Source organism: Balearica regulorum, chromosome 1 (genome assembly GCF_011004875.1).
Source record: "Balearica regulorum gibbericeps isolate bBalReg1 chromosome 1, bBalReg1.pri, whole genome shotgun sequence".
Classification (NCBI taxonomy): domain Eukaryota; kingdom Metazoa; phylum Chordata; class Aves; order Gruiformes; family Gruidae; genus Balearica; species Balearica regulorum.
This window is the reverse complement of record NC_046184.1, coordinates 202,462,249-202,475,510: the sequence shown is the minus strand read 5'-3', so window position 1 is coordinate 202,475,510 and position 13,262 is coordinate 202,462,249.

Here is a 13,262-nt window from a genome sequence, read left to right as displayed (position 1 = left end):
CAAGACTAGAAGCATTTACATTTTGGCAATGAATTTACAAGAATCACAGCTCTAAAGCTTGTTAAAGTCCTTGTTAAATCAAATTCAATGTCACAAATATTTACATAAGCAAGGATAATTAGTACCTCTGTAATCACTTTTACTGGCAGTCTATGAGAGAGCTGAATGCTTCAACTTTAGCCCTTTAATCTAAAGTAAAGAGTAAGTCATTGTTATGTAATCAAAACTATAAATATATAACACAAAATTACCAGTTAAGGTTAGGTACTAATAGGTCTCTAGGAATGATAATAATAAAAAATTACAGCATTCTAATTTTGAGCAAAGTTATTAACTAAGCGTTGGGTTTGCAGAATCTTCATTGGAACATCACCTCATTTTTTCAGCATGTGTTTGCACAGTAAATATTAAACAAATATTGACTAACACTGAGTGGAATATCAGTAAAAAAATTTTACAGCAGTAAAAATAGTCCCTGAAATTACCATACAGAGTTTGAAAATACAAGGCACGCACAATCAAAGGAACAATTTCTCCTGATGGCAACTTTTTCTTTATTTTAGGAGTCATGTACTTCATGTACTGGAAAAATCTGTTTCATAATTGCTTCTTAAATATTGGTAGGAAGACTGCTCCTCAAGGTAGCTTGGTGGCCACTTCTTTCACAGTCATTTGTTATGAGAAATAGCATCCAACTTGATTTCCAGGATTAGCCACAATTTGACCCTCTTTCATGTGACCCACAGTCTGTTGTGCCTTAATTATGCTATGTTAAAGGATGCTCTAGGGTTTTTCTGTATTCAGGAGCCCTGCTAATCTGCAGGTGTTTTTCTTTCTGAAGTTTTTTTAATATATATAACTTGTATATTTTTATATATAAAAAGAGAGTTACTTTGAGTGTGGATGTGGATTTTGAGTGATATGTTTAAGCAAAACCATTGATACTGGAAAAATTACCTTTCTTGTAATATCTGTTTGATAAAGAAATTAAAATTATATTTTAGTTAGCTGTGTGACTTTAGCTGATTTTCTCTGATTTGTATCAATGACTATGTTAATGCTTCTAAACCATGCAACATTGCTTCTAAAGTTTTCCTATGATGAAATGTTCAAACCTCAATCCTTTTTTTGGTCCATTATAGATATCTATTTAGAAAAATGAGCCAGTTCTTGGTGTTGCATATTGTACCTCTATTTTGTGACCCCCCCTTCATTTTAAGGTTGTAAACAAGTAGCTCTCTGAAACAAACAATATGGGCCAAGTTGTTCCTTTAGGGGATTATTTTAGACAGCTGCACAGCAAATAAGTAGTGTGAGGCTTATTTACACATCGTCATTGAAGCATTCACTTCACTGATTTATAGGACAGCAAAAGGTCTTTGAGACACAGACCCAGCAATTTTGAGCTGAAGTTGAAAGAAGGGATTTTTCTACCCCCACCCCAAAAGGTATTAAAAATATCAATTAAAGGATTTGTTGTCTGAACAGATAGATACAGTGCAGTCCTACATCCTGGATAATATTGATCTCAGATGCTGAGTCTCCATTTTCATACTGTAATCATAATATATATTTGCAAAAGTCTTAATAATATATGGAATTGCTTTTGTAAAGGTAAAAGTAAAACACACAGACTTCTTTTTAACTAAAATGTGAAAGTAATTCTATGACTAATGCCACCAGAGCGTATTGAAAGTGAAATGGGCTACATGTTAATATGCTGATTTTGGGATACCGAAGTAGGGCATCAATTTCATAACCATTGATCACATTCTGATCCCATTGTCATGTTTTATTGATATTCAGAATTTCTTCATTTCATCTACCCTAATTAAAAAGATTGTGCCTCTGCATATGAGACAGTTATGCAAGGTCTTAATTGTAGGTATCTGTCTCCAGAAAGTGCTAGGTCTTATTGTAAGATGAAACCTCCAGGCTCTGGAGGTGCCTATTTGTCTTTACTGAGTCTAGAGTGAGTAGCTTAGACTCAGAAATATGTTATAAAATTGGTTAGCATTACCTGCGCCACCCCCATCCCCCAGGTATATCAGTGCAAGTAATTAAAAATAAAGGTATTTAAAATCAGTGGCTACTTTTGAAATATGGACAGATTTACTAGAAAAGGGCAGGAGAAATTAAGGAAGCTCTTGATTTCCAATTTGCACCAACACCTGATGTAAATTAAACAGGAATCTAACAAGTTATCAAATTCAATGCTAGCTTCATGGAATTTGTTTTGTTTAGTATCCACACAGGTTTAAAATGCAGCTGTAACAATAAGAGAATGGCAAGAAGACTTAGACAGTGATATTAGTGTTACTAGTGTCAGTGATATTGCTGGAATATCATAATTTCCAAGCTTCAAAAAAATATTATTTTTTTTAATTGGAAAAAGTTCAGAATTAAACCAAGTAACTTGCACTTCTTTGAATTCTGGAAAATTTCTCATGAACATTGGTCTATTTAGCCTATGCAAGGAGAAGGTTAAGAAGTAGAGCGTTCTCACAATTTAAGATCTCTTCTACCAAGTCAGGCTGATCAGCAGCTCAAGGTCAACAAGCTTGTCAAGGACACACAGCTTCAGAGAGTGAAGAAGAGGTTGTCAGTGGCATCTGGTTACCGCTGTAGGGGCAGATTTGACTTCTGGATGTACTCTGCATGTACTGGAGGTTCAATAAATCTTGAATTGTAAGTATTCGGGCAAAGGATGGGTCAGCTGTCTGTGAGAGTACCTGTTTCTCTCACTTAAATCTCTCTTCACCCCCACCCTGCAGTCCCCAGTATGTATCTGCAGTACGATGTCCTAAAGTTATATAAAATGAATATTTACCATAGAGATTTGAAAATAAGTGGTCTGAATAACACCCATCTTTAAGAATTTGAAATCAATAGTGTGAATGTTTATTTATGAAAATGTCTATTGTCATTATTGCTGTTGAAAAAAAAATCCAAGGATTAAAAATAATTCATATCATTCTCGAAGAATGTGTACGAAATTTCATCTGTCCAGTTCACAGACTTTTGAGAATGATTCACACAGAAATGACGAAATTGTCTTAATAGCCTTGTTCCCCTATTCAGCAAAAGTTTCTGCTTGCAAGCCTGTTGGAAGTCACAAGCAGTTTGTGTTTGTATACTAGCAATGTTATTATCAGTGTAACTAAAAAGAAAAATAGAGAAATATCAGTAAAAATGACTTTGGGATGTCTTTGGAAGGAATAATATCTCGAATTTCAAAATCATTCAGTTCAGAAGCACTACCAGAATCATGTACCATTATGGTAAATGATACATTTTCACTTGATTTATTAGTCAAGGGCAGAAAAAATTGCTTAAACTCTCTTCTAAAGGTTAAAAACATATACTTATCATAGACTACATGTTTCTTAAGAAGAAAAAAACCAACCCTATTATATTTTATGAGCACAGATTCCTTCAATTTCCTTCATACATCATACATTCCAGCATCCCATGTCACCTCTGCAAAGCTATCAAATATGAAATATTTTAGGAAATTTAAAAAATACTTGGATAAGATGTGATAAATGAGTAGGGTGTCCATGAATAGGCTGATTTTCAGGGCTGTAAGATCTGTCAGATCAACACTGATATTTATGCATTTTTCTAGATTAGGTTCAAATGCATAAATTAAGTTTATGGATACAGTCAACTGCTGTCATTTTAAAGGTTTTCACAGTAATGTCCTTGAGATTGCAACTCCAAGCACCAGAACTTCTCAGAATTTAATTCAAACAATTGAAATATTCCATACAATTAAACACAGTTGGCACACCTTACAAATAGAATGGTTTGTACTATTTAGCGGTCCTTTACTCCACTCTAAGTAAAAGTCATTATTTTCCTTTGAATAAAAAATTGAATTGTACTTATACATAATTCTCAGAGGAATTAAATTACTTTTAGTCAATAAATGAATAGTGTTGTCTTTTCTTTCTACTTCACTGTCCTATCCTGGTATCACTTTTGGTCCTCTTCTGAGCTAAATCGTCTATCTGTGGCTAGTCAAACCTACTGCAAAATGTAGTGGAAGACACAGAAACATGAGTCACAGTATTTTCCAGGTCTCTGTTTACACACACGTGTGCCAGCTTTGATATGGACAATGGTGTATGGTCAGCTACTGCAGTTATTTCTTCACAGAATCCTAGTTGAGTTGTTGCATACAGAGGATCAGAAGAATCTGTTCCAAAGTCCAAAACAGAGAACAAACCCTACCTTTGCTCTTTACTTCCTTTCACTCTTTCTCCCTCAAAGCCATGTTTAAGTAAAAGCCTGGCATAGTTGTCAGATATTAGTCCCATGAAATGCATTTAAAATTGTAAAACCTTGCGTGTAAAATAAAATTTAAAGAATGCTTGAAGGGATGTCAAATAGACAAGTGCAAACAGCTCTGAGTCAGCTACAGTTTGGACACAACATGTATACGCTAGTGAAGTGCTCAGCATGGGCTAAACCACCACTATCTGGTGGCATCACTAGCTAGCTAGTGATGTATATTATAAATACATTCTTGAGTCTCAATCAAGCATATGATGGCTTTATTAAAATATATTTATTAGAAGAAATGCTGACTTTGTTCAAAAATTTTTATTTCAGTTTGGCTCAGAGAGCCTTCTCCTTAGCCATATATAGGCATGAAGAAAGATACGAAAGACAGAAGATTCCCGAGATTCTTCTGCCCCACTCTGACTCTGGTTCCTTGCTCAGTGCTTCCTTGAGTACAAGCTCTGTGAGGCCTTTGGGAGATTTCGGGGATATGTGGAGGGCAGTGGCTTCTCCAGATGTCCTGTGTCTTCCTTCCATCATCTTCTGCGCCCCTGGCAGCCTCTGCACACCAGGAGGCACACACAGTCCAGGGCTGGCTGCAAAACCATCCCAAGAGAATTTATTGTCATCGGGATCAAGGCCTGCGTTGGGAAATTTCAGTATGGAATACGTAGCAAACACTGAACAGTAAATAACGTATTAGACATATATGGTGTCACAATCACTGGAACAACTTCACAAAATCCATGTAGAAGAAAAAGTTTTTGCAAGCGTCATCTGGTGATGGTGCGTAAAACTAGCTCACACACTAAAGACCGTACTCAGCCAAAAAAGCCAGTGAAGTCAACTGTCATTTGTTTCAGTATAATTTTGTTTAGAATCTTAGTGGTATACAGGAATACAAAGGAAACAAAAGGTACACATGAAGGACTGCAGTATGAAGATATTAGATGATGATTTTATGAGTGTGTTTAGGTACATCAACAAAACCATTCTGTGATTATGAAATATCTTGTATTCAATGAAAGGTATGAAAAAGTTTCTGAAGTTAGACATTTACAGGTAAGCCCAAACTGTTTCAAAGCTTGCTATAGAGATCCATGGATAATTTATGCTAGTTTTCTGTAGCTGTTACAGCAAGGCGGAAACGCAGAGAAGAGAGGTAATGTTGTGCCAATATTTAAATGGAATGACCCTTAGACATCAGCCTGATATTGATTACTGATAAAGGTAGCAGTGCTGATGATAGAATACAAATGTTTATATATAAACCTCTGCAAGGAATTTTACTTGAGTTTGCATGACATGCTGATTGATAAAACAAAATATTATAAAATTAACATGATTCAGATTAGATACATGAAATAAACTGATGACTTGTTTCTACTTTTAACTGTACAGAGAGAATAATTTTGGGAGCATGAGCTTCCAGCAGGACACACAGGGATCCTTGGTCCAAGTGATGATTTCTTTCAGATCAGCATTAAAGAAGAAAACAGAGAGTAACTATTGATTAAATTTACAGATTAACAAATTTAGGGGAGAGGTAAAAACAAAAAAAAAAAAAAAAAAGGAAGAGTCATCACTGCAGAAAGAAGCGGATTATTTGTTTGCCTGGACATAATTTAATGTAGTTAAACATGCAGCCGTCATTGGCTGTTCTGAAAAGTATTTTGACCTCCAAAAAACTTTCAAAGGGTTTTACCTGATCTAGTAGATGACCAGCTAACTGCAAGCCTCTGATCTGATTCTTTCACACTTCTACGTCCTTGACCAACTAAACAGCAAAATATCAACAAAAGCACACATTTTGTTTTACTACTGTATTTAGCACAGTGAGTCCATTCCTAGCTTATTGTAACCAGGACAAGTGGTAGAAAGCTAAAATGCACACTTCAGCAGGCATTTTCATACCTCAAAATTTATTATCTCAACCTGCAGAAATACAAATATTTTTAAATATGCAATGATATTGACATTCAAATTAGTCTAAGCTTCATAAATTTTCAGCAGGTTGTATTTTAGATAATCAGACTTCATTCTGGGATTTTTCTTTTCGTGGATTGTTTAATTTCTATATAGTTGTATAATATTAAGTGCTGACCCCAGTATCCTGTGACAGCACATGTGGGAGTGGTTCAAAGCTGCATCAAAGGATGCTCAGGCTTGATATTAGGAAACATTTCTTTACGGAGAGGGTGGTCAAACACTGGAACGGCTTCCTGGAGAGGTGGTTGATCCCCCAAGCCTGCCAGCATTTAAGAAGCATTTGGACAATGCTTTTAATAATACACTTTAACTTTTGATCAGCCCTGAATTAGTCAGGCACTTTGACTAGATGATCACGGTAGTTCCAACTGGAACTACTCCTATTCTATTCTTCTATTCTATTCTATTTCAGCTCATCCCCTAATTCTCTTAGGAAACAATCTCTTTCTGTCATTGTCTGTCAATACTTAGTTATATTGGTTATATCAATAATAATTTAGAAATTACACTGTGCATGAGCAAACAGCATACATACCTTTGCTAACTTATTAGATCTATTAAAAATAAGCTTTTTTGCTTTATAATCAGAAATCTAAGTAAGAAAATATTATGTTATTTATTCATAAACTAAAATATCAATGCTATAAAAAACAATTAAACATATAATGCAAACGTAATTGTAAACCCCATCTAATTACAGTATTTATACTATTTTTATGCTATTAAAACATATAAAAAGCTGAAATAAATTTTATGTCAGTGTATCTTGAAACATCTTATGACTTTGTAGAATTGTAAAGTCATTCAGACTGGAAGAGACCTCAGGAGGTCCCTGGTCCAACCTCCTGCTCACAGCAGGGCCAGCTATTGGGTCAGAACAGGTTGATGCAGTTGGAGCTTGAAAACCCTCAAGTACAGAGACTGCACCACCTCTCTGGGCAGCCTGTGCCACTGCCTGACTATCCTCATGGGAAAAATCTTCTTCTTACATCCAGCGTGAACTTGAAAACTTCTTGTTTGAAGTTACGCTGCTTGTGCCTTGTCCTGGCACCAGGTGCTGTGTGTAGAGCCTGGCTCCTTCTCAATAACTTCCTTGAATTTCTGGTTCAAGGTGTCAGGTTTTTGTATTGTAATGAAACATTTTTGTATTATGCACATAATAAGCAGCCATTTTGCTTAAATACTAGAGCTAGAACTGTTCCATTAGCAACCATTATAGCATCATTTCCACTGATTTTCATGAGGATTTTGGTGACAACTATCCATAATATCTGTAAATAATCATGTCCAGCTAATACAAGCCAGCCTTAGAGCTAAACACTGGCAGAGCTATCTGCGTAATTTAACAGAAAAAAAAGTTAAAGCATGACCTGATAACAGGGAGGACAAAATATCATCTTCGATCTAGCAGAGCTCAACAAAAGCCTAGGGCTGAATGTTGAAACCATGCCAATTCATGCCAGAAATAAGGTGTACACTTTTAACACAGGGGATAAATACTGCTTCAGATAACCTGTCTGAGGTCATAGCATATTCTTCAGGAAATATTAAACAGAACTGAATGTTTTTTCCCCTAAAAGATATGCTCTACTTCAACAAGGAATTAAATCAGGAGCATCCTGTGGCTTGTGTTATGCAGGGGGTCAGACTAGATGATCACAATGGTCCCTTCTGGCCTTAACATCTATGAATCTAAATGGAACATAGCACCAGGAGAACTCAAATCCCCTCACAGATTTAATAAAAGCCAAGAGCACATGACTGACCCAGAGGCAATTTGAGAGCTGCTAGCATTACCAACTGCTGACAATGTAGGGCTCTGCCAAGTGGCCAGACACCGGCACCGAGAGAACAGATTTCGCAACTTGACATCTGGGATTTCAGGTAGTTATGTGCATCACATGCAGCAATGCAGATGACTAGAAAAGACGAGGACCGCTTTAAGCTACTAGGAAAATGATTCTTTTAAAGAAACAAATAGAAGAAAATTCAGTTTGCTTAATTTTATCTGCTCGCAAATTAAATAATAGGATTCATTAAGTCAGTATTGCAGTATTTATTTTTTACTTATAAATAAATATCTAGTACTTATGAACACTACATACCAAATTAATTCAGATTCTAACACTGGTATTTATTTTGAATTCTTAACTGAAAACCTTATTATTAACTCTGCAGTAAAAAACAGAGAAACTATAATGGGAGAAGACATGGCTATAGCTGACATAGTGGCTGAGCCTGGATTGTTCATTTCCATATCTCTACACACAATGCATAAGCCATTTTTATTATTTCATCGTCACTTTTTCCTGACCACCTCAGCTCTATTCCTTTCTTGCAGTCTGGAATCACTTCATTAATTTCAATATATTTATCTCTCATGTAAAATGAGATATTTCAGGGAAACAGAGGATGAGACCGATCTCATCTAAATTTAAAAATACATGGCACAAATGTCTGGTTTTTTTGGTTTAGTCATCCTGGGCTCCCTCAGCAATCAGTAAAGAAGAACTGGCACTTTTAAAGTCTGATTTGTCTGATCTACTTTAGATGTATATTTGAGGATCAGATTAATTTCTCAGGTTAGTACTCTTCAGACTGGAAAAGAGACAACAGGGAGAAAGGATGTGAAATGCTAGAAGCCTACAAAATCATGAATGGCCTGCAAAAAGGTGGAAAGAGACCAGCTGTTCAGTGTTTCTAAAAGAAAAAAAAAAAAAGACGACAGTAAACAAAAATTACTAGCTTCATTAAATCAAAGGGAAGTGGTTCTTCAGAAGATCTGTGGAACTCCATGCCAAAGGACTATGTGGCTGCTTAAAGTGTGTATGGGTGTTAAAAGAAGATCGGACAAATAAATGCAAAAGAAATAATTTGTAAATTGCTAAAATCTCAAAATTGCATGCACTGCAACTGTGTTAAAATAACTGGAGACCAAGAGAGTGATCAGGAAAAGTCCCATATATGTTCTTACTCTTCCCTGAGGTAGGTGTACCCCTGGTCAACTTCAGTGTGGTTGCCATTATCATAGAATCATAGAATGTCCTGAGTTGGAAGGGACCCATAAGGATCATCGAGTCCAAATCCTGGCTCCACACAGGACCAGCTGAATCAGAGCATATGACTGAGAGCGTTATCCAGACACTTCTTGAACTCAGTCAAGCTCGGTGCTATGACCACTTCCTTGGGGAGCCCGTTCCAGTGCCCAACTACCCTCTTGGTGAAGAACCTTTTCCTAATATCCAACCTAAATGTCCCCCCGTCACAGCTTCATGCTGTTCCCTCGGGTTCTGTCACTGGTCACCAGAGGGAGGAGATCAGCGCCTGCCCCTTCACTCCCCCTCATGAGGAAGCTGTAGGCCGCGATGAGGTCTCCCCTCAGTCTCCTCTTCTCTAGGCTGAACAAACCAAGGGGCTTCAGCCTCTCCTCATACGTCTTCCCCTCTAGACCCTTCACCATCTTTGTTACCCTCCTTTGGATACTCTCCAATAGTTGTATGTCCTTTTTGTACTGTGGCACCCAAAACTGCACGCAGTACTCGAGGTGAGGCCACACCAGCGCAGTGTAGAGTAGGACAATCACTTCCCTAGACCGGCTAGCAATGCCGTGCTTGATGCACCCTGGGATATGGTTGGCCTTCCTGGCAGCCTGGGCACATTGTTGACTCATATTCAACTTGCTGCTGACCAAGACCCCCAAGTTCCTTTCAGCATGGCTGGTCTCCAGCGTCTCACCACCCAGTCTGTATGTATAGCCATGGTTGCCCCTTCCCAGGTGCAGAATCCGGCACTTGCCCTTATTAAACCTCATGTGGTTGGTGATTGCCCAGTTCTCCAATCTGTCCAGATCTCTCTGCAAGGCCTCTCCACCCTCAATGGAATCAACAGCTCCTCCCAATTTGGTGTCATCTGCAAACTTGCTCACGACACCTTCTAGTCCTACATCCAAGTCATTTATGAAAACATTAAGGAGAACTGGCCCTAAAATTGAGCGCTGGGGAACCCCACTAGTGACTGGCCGCCAGCCTGATGTAGCCCCATTTACCATAACTCTTTGGGCCCGACCCGTCAGCCAGTTGCTCACCCGTCGCACTATGTTTTCGTCAAACTGTATGCTGGACATTTTGTCCAGAAGGATACTGTGAGAGACAGTATCGAAAGCTTTCCTGAAATCTAAAAAAATGACATCAACTGGCTTGCCTTGGTCAACTAGATGGGTGACCTTGTCGTAAAAGGAAACTAAGTTTGTTAGACAGGCCCTTCCTCTCACGAACCCGTGTTGGCTGTGACCAATGACTGCGTTGTCCTTCAGGTGTTTTTCAATGACTCCCAGCATAATTTTCTCCATAATTTTACCAGGCACTGAAGTGAGACTGACAGACCTGTAATTACCAGAGTCTTCTTTCTTGCCCTTCTTGAAGATTGGAACAACGTGTGCCAGCTTCCAGTCAACTGGGACCTCTCCAGATTCCCGAGACCATTGAAAAATAATTGAGAGAGGTCTCACAATGACATCAGCCAGCTCTCTCAGCACCCTGGGGTGAATCCAATCTGGCCCAATGGACTTGTATGCATCCAGGTGGAGCAGCAAGTCCCGCACAATTTTGTGGTCAGCTGGGAGTTTATCGTTACCGCAGTCACGGTCCTCCAACTTGGTGCATCTCAGTCCCAGAGCCCATCATCAGCGTTGAAGACAGGCGAAGAAGGGATTAAACGTCTCTGCTTTATCTATGTCCCTGTTAGTAAGGTGACCATTCTCATCAAGTAATGAGCCAATATTCTCTCTGGTCCTCCTTTTGTTATTAACGTACTTTAAAAAGCCCTTTTTATTGTACTGACCAGTTTCAGCTCTAACAGCTTTGGCCGCGCTCATACATTGACTGTATTGGATGGCTTGGAATAGTGGTTTGAGATGAAAGTTAACATCTACGCTGCAGATGACTGCAGTTGATCAGATGAAATCCTCAAAGTTTCTTTGACAACAAAATCAGCTCAAGTTTAAAATAGGTTGTATGTGGGAGAAAGAGGGAAACCAACCAATAAGGTACTGGATTTAGCATTTTTGTAGGCAATCCAACTTCCCACCACTGTTCTGCTTGTACCTGGTTCCCACAACCCGTTAATATAGTCATAGGGCTATTGGCTGTTCAAATATCACTTTGCTAGTTCTTGAAATCTGAAATCCAATGGGGTTTCCCCACGCAGATTAAAAAGGACTGTTGTGGGTTAACCTGATTAGGCAGCTAAGCCCCACACAGCGACTCGCTCGCTCTTCCCCAGTGGGATGAGGGAGACAATCGGAAGGATAAAAGTGAGAAAGCTGAGTTATATAGCCCACCAGAGGTACCTGATCCTCTGCTATTTACAAAAGGAGGTTCAGCTGATTAGACACCTTAGTTTTAATTTAAACTAGACTAATGCCACCCTTCATTTCTGTGCTTTTCAGAAAAGGTTAAAATTATTCTGTTCTAATACACTGGGAGGCGGGGTGTGTGTGTGTATGTCTGTATATATCTATGCAGTCACAGAACAGAGAAACTAAAGTATGTTTGGACTATCTGTCAAAATATGACTCTTCCCCACGTCTGTATTGAATTTAAATAAACAGTATTATGTTCATCTATGAGCTTAGAAGACCATCTCAGCAGATTATTTCAATTACTATAACTCGACTATTTGTTTCAAATACCTAATACAGCACAAATTAAAACCTCCATGTTGTCTCCCCTTTCCTATGACTCCTGCCAGATCTTGTAACACACTTTGCCATATGCATATCATCACGTTGATGGACCAACTCCAACGTGCGTATGGCTTTCCTTTGGTCTTAACTGACTACTTTAATGAAAGTCCTGGCAAGAAGCAATACTGCCTTTAAGAGCAGGGTAAGAAAACAGTGCTCAGAGGGCTCTGCAGAGTTCAGGACTCTGCACGTGATTTTTCCATGATTCTGTGGTGGGTTGACCATGGCTGAGGGCCAGGTGCCCACCAGAGCCGCTCTATCACTCCCCTCTTTCATTAGACAGGGGAGAAAAGGTACAATGAAAAAAAAAAAACTTACGGGTTGAGATAAGGACAGGGAGAGATCATTCTCTAATTATCATCACGAGCAAAACAGACTGAACTTAGAGAGGGAATTCATCTTATTTATTACTAAGCAAAACAGAGTAGAGGAATGAGAAATAAAACCAAATCTTAAAAACACCTCCCCCCACCCCTCCCATCTTCCCCAGCTCAACTTCACTCCCGGCTTCAACCTCCGCCCCCCCCAGTAGCACAGGGGGACGGGGAGTGGGGGTTACGGTCAGTTCATCACGCGGTGTTTCTGCCGCTTCTTCATCCTCAGGGGGAGGACTCCTCTCATCGTTCCCCTGCTCCAGCGTGGGGTCCCTCCCATGGGAGACAGTCCTTCATGACCTTCTCCAACGTGAGTCTCCTCCACGGGGTGCAGACCTTCAGGAGCAAACTGCTCCAGCGTGGGTCCCCCACGGGGTCACAAGTCCTGTCAGCAAACCTGCTCTGGCCTGGGCTCCTCTCTCCACGGATCCACAGGTCCTGCCAGGAGCTTGCTCCAGCGCGGGCTTCCCACGGGGTCACAGCCTCCTTCAGGTGCCTCCACCTGCTCCGGCTTGGGGTCCTCCACGGGCTGCAGGTGGAATCTCTACACCCCCTCATCCTCCCTCCACGGGCTGCAGGGGAATCTCTGCTCCGGCGCCTGGAGCACCTCCTGCCCCTCCTTCTGCACTGACCTTGGTGTCTGCAGATGTTCATACATCTTCTCATTCCTCTCTCTGGCTGCAAAAGCGCTCTCTAACTGTTTTTTTTCTCTTTCTTAAATATGTTATCATAGAGGTGCTGATTGGCTTGGCCTTGGCCAGCGGCGGGTCCGTCTTGGAGCCGGCTGGCATTGGCTCTGTCAGACACAGGGGAAGCTTCTAGCAGCTTCTCACAGAAACCACCCCTGTAACCTCCCCCGCTACCAAAAC